The sequence below is a fragment of the Pelodiscus sinensis genome, chromosome 30 (assembly GCF_052426305.1).
Source record: "Pelodiscus sinensis isolate ZL-2025 chromosome 30, ASM5242630v1, whole genome shotgun sequence".
Taxonomy (NCBI): domain Eukaryota; kingdom Metazoa; phylum Chordata; order Testudines; family Trionychidae; genus Pelodiscus; species Pelodiscus sinensis.
The window spans coordinates 4,289,525-4,297,500 of NC_143081.1; the positions used below are offsets into that span (position 1 = coordinate 4,289,525).

Sequence of the window (7,976 nt, forward strand, 5' to 3'; positions counted from 1 at the left end):
GGTTGGACATTAGGTAAAACTTCCTGCCTGTCAGGGTGGTGAAACACTGGAATAAATTGCCCAGGGAGGTTGTGGAGTCTCCATCACTGGAGATATTGAAGAGCAGGTTGGACAGACGCCTGTCAGGGATGGTCTAGATGGTGTTTGGTGCTGCCGTGAGGGCAGGGGACTGGACTTGATGACCTCTCGAGGTCCCTTCCAGTTCTAGGATTCTATGGTTCTCAAGGAGCTCTCATGTCCCCTCTCAGTCTTCTCTTCTGGAAATTAAACAAACCCCATTCTTCCCGTCTTCCCCCGTAGCTCATGCTCTCTAGACCATATTCATAAATAATGTGGGGGAAAGCAGAGAGGTGGCAAAACTTGCCAGTTACCAAATTCCAAAAGTTGGTTGGGTCCAAAGGTGACTGCATTGACTCCAGTGGGCGTACAAGAGATTCACAGTAGACGCGGGTGCGACCTTTTGTATTTGTTCAGTCTCTCTGAAAAGATTGAGAGCCCCCATGAATCAAACACTTTTAAGGTGTCATGTGAAACAACATAGGCCACATGTGCCTTTTATTTTATTGTTGTCAGCAGATAGAGAAATTATAATGGATGAAGAAAGAAAGAAAGAAAGAAAGAAAGAAAGAGAGAAAGAAAGAAAGAAACGAGGAACTAAAAGGTGAGAAAGAAAGAAAGAAAGAAAGAAAGAAAGAAAGAAAGAAAGAAAGAAAGAAAGAAAGAAAGAAAGAAAGAACTAAAAGGTGAAAGAAAGAAACGAGGAACTAAAAGGTGAAAGAAAGAAACGAGGAACTAAAAGGTGAAAAAGAAAGAAAGAAAGAAAGAAAGAAAGAAAGAGAAAGAAAGAAAGAAAAGAGAAGTTGGTCCTTCCATTCCAACAGAGTTGAAAATCAGTTAAAGTAAATCCAAGCAACACTGAATTCCTCCACAGTTCTTTCCCCAGTGGGGATAAATGAGTCCTTAGCAATTAAAAGTTCCTCTCTTGCAATTAAACCACGGGGCTAAGAGCTGAGTAAGTGAAAAGTGGCAGGAAAGTTTCTCTCCACTTCAGATTCGCTGGCCAAGAAAATGATTTTGAAACTCTGTCGCGGGCTCGATCCGAGCTGCTGTCAATCAGCAGTTCACCCCAGGGGCGTTAAAGAGGCCAGAAATCTGACCTTGCTCTAGCAGCGTCCTAGGGACGAATCCATATCCATGGACATCCAAGTAGCTTTCTTGCAATTACAGGGCCATGTCCCCCCTTTGCCATTGGCTGTGTCTGTGGGACCCACATTGGGCCTCCGGGCCAGCCAGAGTGGTGGGATCATCTCGGGGCCACGTCCCAAGAGCTGCTGGTGCAAGGCGGGAGACCAAACATCTCGGCTGCCCCAGAGCGAGCTGTGAGGGGTTCGTGAGGGACCAGGCTGTCCCAGGCCAGCTGAGGCTCGGGGCCCACCGGGCTCTGAGCTTTCTCAGTCCCGTGTCTGCACCACCGATATACACCGTGTCCTGCTGTCTCCGTGGGGCACCATCGGGAACTCGGCTTGGCCTCGACAGCCTCCCAGAGATGCGGTCCCCCTTTCTGGGGCGGGCATTCACTCGGGCCAGCTGTCGGGGCGCTTAGCTCTGGAGGTGAGATCCGAGCTCAGCCCCGGAGACTGGATTCGGCTCCTTCCCGCCAGGCTGGGACCACCCCAGGCTGTGAGTGTTGTGAATTTGCCGAAGCTAGGAGCAGCCTCGCGGCTGGAAGAGGGTTTCTCGCTCCTTTATTTTGCCCTGGCACTGTCAGCCTAGCCTGCCGGAGGAGCGGAGGACGTGCCGTGCCCATCTGCGGTGTTGGATGTCAGCGAGACCCAGCCACTCACGAATGACGGTAACGGGGGAGGAAAACTTTTCCAGCATCCCACCAGAATGGGGCTGTATTAATTGGTGGCTGTATTAATAGATGAGGAATGATGAATCCAAGCAAGCAACAGTCCAAAGGCCAGCCTGGTAAGTGTGCAGATTTCAGTTCGACTCTTGCTCTACTGTAGAAATGTAATAATAGACTTCAGAGTTACAAGAGAAACTCTTTACGATCTTTGCTATCCCATGTCTGGAGCTAGTTAACATCTCCCCCCCCCCCCCCGTAGGAATAAAAAAAATCAGGTTTCATAGAAGGTGTGATGAAAAAATGAGAGAGAGTAACAACCCAAACAATTGCTGTTAAAAATGGAGGAAAAATGCTTTTTAAAAATTTTCCAATACGTATGTTTGGCTAGATTGACCTGGCATTGCTCGGATCCTTAAATCAATTAAGGATATTTTTTTTAAGTAAAGTGAAGAAAATGTACAGGCATTATTGAAATGACTGTAGTTTTTCCAAAATTAAGGGAAAACACAGTTCATATTAATAAAAGACTTAAAGGGATTCAGTTATTAGATACACCTTGTTGGTAGACAATATTTGATTTTTTTTTTGGTTATGGGTTAATTGCGAAAATAAACAGGGTTTTTGCATTGGTTGGGTTGGTTTAGTTGGGATTGACTCTGCTTTTAGCAGGCTGTTGTACTTGATGACTTCCTGAGGTCTCTTCCAACCCAAAGAGTGGATGACTCTAGGGCTGTGTCTACACTACATGCCTCTGTCAGCAGAGGCATGTAGATTTGGGTTGTAGGCAAAGGTAAATGAAGCTGCGATTGAAATGATCGCGGCTTCATTTACATTTACATGGCTGCTGCGCTGAGCCGACAAACAGCTGATCAGCTGTTTGTCGGCTCGCCACTAGTCTGGACGTTCCCCCTGTCGACATCAAAGCCCTTTGTCGGCAGCCCCGTTATTCCTCGTGGAATGAGGTTTACCGGGGCTGCCGACAAAGGGCTTTGATGTCGATAGGGGGAACGTCCAGACTAGCGGCGAGCCAACAAACAGCTGATCAGCTGTTTGTCGGCTCAGCGCGGCAGCCATGTAAATGTAAATGAAGCCGCGATCATTTAAATCGCGGCTTCATTTACCTTTGCCGAACAAACAAATCTACATGCCTCTGCCGACAGAGGCATGTAGTGTAGACGTACCCTAGGATATAGCAAGATACAGTTGCCCATAGAATCACAGAGTTGAAAGAAACCTCAGAAGGTCATCAAGTCCAGCCCGCAGCTCAAATCAGAATCAGCATGTCCAAGAGAATCGATTCTCAACTTTGCTCCTGTAATTTTGAAGGACTGACCCTGCTCTCTGTTTATTGTTATCGCGAAAGCAAGTCATGCTGAGAATTGATAGAGGTCTATAAAATCATGGTGTGGAAAAAGTGAATAAGGAAAAGTTATTTTCTTCTTCACACAGTATAAGAGCGAGAAGTCACCAAATGAAATGAATAGGCAGCAGGTTTAAAACAAACAAAAGGAAGTTTTTCATCTCTCAGTGCACAGTTCACCCGTGGAACTCCTTGCCAGAGGATGTGGTGAAGGCCAGGACTTTAACAGGGTTCAAAAAAGAGCTAGATAGATTCATGGAGGTTAAGTTCATCAATGGCTGTTAGCCAGAATGGTTGGGAAGGGTGTCCCTAGCCTCTGTTTTTCTGGAGGTAGATATCAGGGGAGGACTCAAGTGAGGATTACCTGTTTTATTAACTCCCTTTCTTGATGTGGGTGTCCACCGACCACTAGTGGTGAGCATGTTTAAAAGTTTTAAAAGGGGTGGTCTGTGTTATCTGTGAGGGTACATCTACACAACAGAGATGAAGTTGAATTAAGTCGTGGAACTTCAGCTGAGGTCGAAATGGTTTCACGCGACTTTTGGCGCTGTCTACGCAGCAGGAAGTCGAAGGCAGAACCCTCTCCCTCTGACTTCCCTGACTCCTCGTGAAATGAGGGTTACAGAAGCCGGAGCATGACGTCCTCCAGCGCGCCAGTATTTCAAAAGAACGGCATGCAGTGTTGACGCTCACGTTGGCTACGTCTACACTGGCATGATTTTCCGAAAATGCTTTTAACGGAAAAGTTTTCCGTTAAAAGCATTTTCGGAAAAGCACGTCTAGATTGGCAGGATGCTTTTCCGCAAAAGCACTTTTTGCCGAAGAGCGTCCGTGGCCCATCTAGACACGGTTTTCCGCAAAAAAGCCCCGATCGCCATTTTCGCAATGGGGGCTTTTTTGCGGAAAACTACTGTGCTGCCTACACTGGCCCTCTTGCGCAAATGATTTGTGCAAGAGGGCTTTTGCCTGAACGGGAGCAGCACAGTATTTCCACAAGAACACTGACGATCTTACATGTAATCGTCAGTGTTCTTGCGGAAATTCAAGCGGCCAGTGTAGACAGCTGGCAAGTTTTTCTGCAAAATCAGATGATTTTGCGGAAAAACTTGCCAGTCTAGACACAGCCGTTGTGATTTCAGAATAATGTCCATTATTCTAAAATAACGCTGTCCTATCTCCCCTTAGTCTCCTCTTTCCTAAACTGAAAAGTCCCCATCTTCTTAATCTCATTTCATATGGGACCCGTTCCAAAGCCCTCATCATTATGTGCACCGAGGCATGTGCGGAGATGCACCACCAGGAGAAACATATGCAGCAGGTATGGGTGGCTGTGGGTGCCCTGCCAATCACCTGGGTGACCTTTGACTCTTTCCTGGGTGGCTGCCCAAACACAAGGCTTAGAGAGAACACTGATCGTGAGCAAGACACGGGGCCGTTCTCTTTCTCACCGTTATGCTAACGATTGCTCTTCTCCTTCCATCTCCAGATCTCCCACAGTTTGCTGGAGAATGCTCAACCATAGCACCGTGACCGACTTCCTTCTCTTGGGTTTCTCTGATGTCCGGGAATTGCAGATTCTGCACTTTGTGATGTTCCTGGTGATTTACCTGGCTGCCCTGATGGGGAACCTTCTCATCATCTCAGCCATCGTCCTCGATCATCGTCTCCACAGCCCCATGTACTTCTTCCTGTTGAACTTGTCCATCCTGGATCTCGGCGCCATCTCTGTCATCATCCCCAAATCCATGGCCAACTCCATCATGGACACCAGGGTGATTTCCTATCCTGCGTGTGTCACCCAAGTCTTTCTCTTTGTATTCTTCTTTGGAACTGATCTGTCCGTTCTCACCGTGATGGCCTATGACCGGTATGTCGCCATCTGCCAACCGTTGCACTATGAGCAAGTGATGACCAGGAGAGCTTGTGTCAAGATGGCCACCAGCGCCTGGATGGCTGGAATCATCTACTCTTCCCTGCACACCGGGAATACCTTCCGGTTACCCCTCTGCCAGTCCAACAACATTGACCAGTTCTTCTGTGAAATCCCCCAGCTCCTCAAGCTGGCTTGCTCCGACTCCTACCGCAGTGAAATTGGGGTGATTGCTGCGAGTGCCGTTTTATCCACCACCTGCTTTCTTTTTATCATCATAACGTACGTTCAGATCTTCAACACGGTGCTCAGAATCCCCTCGGAGCAGGGCCGGCACAAGGCCTTCTACACCTGCCTCCCTCACCTCGCTGTCATCTTCTTGTTGCTTTGCCCTGCCATAATTGGCTACCTGAAACCCAACACAAGCTCAGCGTCAAATCTGGATCTGGTGGTGGGTGTCCTCTACGCCGTGGTGCCTCCCCTGATGAACCCGGTCATCTATAGCATGAGGAACAAGGAGATCAAAGCAGGATTGAAGAAACTGCTAGGCAGGAGGTGATTCACAAAGAATTCAAGTGTCCATCATGACAACGTCAATGCGATTTCTTTCCGAGCTTGTTTATGGATATAGTGAACTGATGACGAATCTGTCTCCTTGGTAAGGTGTAATCTCGTTATGAAGTCATAAAATTGGGCTTGCTCCACTGAAGTCGAATAAGTGAAGAATTACATCAGTGTGAATAAGATCAGAAGCAAACTAAAATTATATATACTCCTATCTATCAATTAATCTGTCAATCAGTCCATCCATCCATGCATCCATCTGCCCATCCATACATCCATCCTTCCACGCATCTATGTATACATCCATCCATCCATCCGCCCATTCACCCATCCATCCATCTGCCCATTCATCCATCCATCCATCTGCCCATCCATCCATCCATCCATCCATCCATCCATCCGCCCATTCATCCATCCATCCATCCATCCGCCCATCCATCCATCCATCCGCCCATCCATCCATCCATCCATCCGCCCATCCATCCATCCATCCATCCATCCATCCATCCTTCCATGCTTCCATCCATCTGTCTGTCCATCCATACATCAATGCTTCCATGCATCCATCCATCCATCCATGCATCCATCTGCCCATCCATCCACGCCACCATCCATCCTTCTCTCCATCCTTAAATGCATCTATCCATCCATCCATCTGTCTGCCCATCCATACATCCACCTACCCACCCACACACTACCTGAGCATGTGAAGCAGAAAATCTATAGACATTGATTGCAGCTAGACAGCAAATTGTGTAGCTTATTCTGAGTTTATGTTGAAAAAGCTTATTTTGAAATTTGGCATGTGTAGATAACACCAGATTTCAAAATTAGACCCTATTTCAACAACTCCCTTAACCATCATGGAACAAAGGTCGCAGGATGCCAGAATAGGAGTCCCACTATTTCAGGAAATAGCGGGAGATTTTAAAGATGCGGCATTGCCATTTTGGGATACTTCCAGTATCCTGAAAGAGTAACGCAGTCTAGACATATCCATAGCTAAATTGAAAGAGGGCTTTCTGAAGTGTCTGGTTTGTCCCCTGTTTTGGGGTCTATATCATGCTTGGGGTATGAAAGGTTTTTAATGTATGTTTCCTTGATTGTTTCTATTTTGCTTATTGGGTACTTGATTTGGGGGAGATATGAGTGTGGGGGGGACATATATTGGATTAAATGTGGTATCAGTCATTTTGCCTTCTGCGGAAGGTATCAACGTCCTAATCTGTTTGAGAAACACGACATTTTGCTTTCCCCACTGATGAACAATTGAAAAAGTTCTTTTTTTCCCTAATATTTGGATAAGAACATAAGAACGGCCAAACGGGGTCAGATCAAAGGTCCATCTAGCCCAGTGTCCTGTCTGCCAACAGTGGCCAATACCAGATAACCCAGAGGGAGGGAACACAACACGTAATCCTTATATGATCCCTCCCCATCACCTACCTCTAGAGAAACAGAGGCTGGGGACACCATTCCTACTCATCCTGTCTAATAGCCATCGATGGACTGAATCTCCATCTATCTATGTAGAACTTTTTTTAAACCCTGTTAAAGTTCTAGCCTTCACCACATCCTCTGGCAAGGAGTTCCACAGGTTGACTGCACTGAGGCTGTGTCCAGACTCAGGGTTTTTTTCGAAAAAAGTAGCCTTTTTTCGAAAAAACCTCACCTGCGTCTAGACTGCAGCCGCGTTCTTTCGAAATTAAATCGAAAGAACGCGGCTTTTCTTTCGATGGCGGTAAACCTCATTTCACGAGGAAGAACGCCTTCTTTCGAAAGTTCCTCTTTCGAAAGAAGGCGTTCTTCAATGTAAATAGGGCTTCTTCAAAAGAGAGCATCCAGACTCACTGGATGCTTTCTTTCGAAATAGCAAGCCGCTTTTTCGAAAGTTCAACGTGCAGTCTAGACGCTCTCTTTCGAAAGAGGCTCTTTCGAAAGTATCTTTCGAAAGAGGCTTGCAGTCTAGACATAGCCTGAGTGAAGAAAAACTTCCTTTTGCTGATTTTAAACAACAAAACAAATAGCTGAGTTCTTGATCAAAATATTATTTAAATGCTTATGGGATACTATTGTGCTGATTATGCTATATTAGAAAACATAGATCTTTATATAATTATGTGAATTATTTTGTAATTTAATATGTAAATCCTGTGTTGTTCTCACTGGGACACAATGTTTTTGGAAGAGAAAGCTCTGTCAATGTTTCCTAAATTAGAAAATGAGCCTGTATTAAAAGATCCAATTTTTATCCTACCCAGCAATTGCTATGATGGATCTGAGGTGCTGTCTAATATTGTCTCGTATGTTACATTTGATGCCTGCTGTGA

General features: G+C 46.0%; 1 pseudogene; it reads left to right on the forward strand.

Annotated features, from left to right (window-relative positions):
• Window positions 1-4,720: 4,720 nt before the first annotated feature.
• LOC102447005 (olfactory receptor 14C36-like) lies at window positions 4,721-5,713 on the forward strand (annotated as a pseudogene).
• The last annotated feature ends 2,263 nt before the right edge of the window (window positions 5,714-7,976 follow it).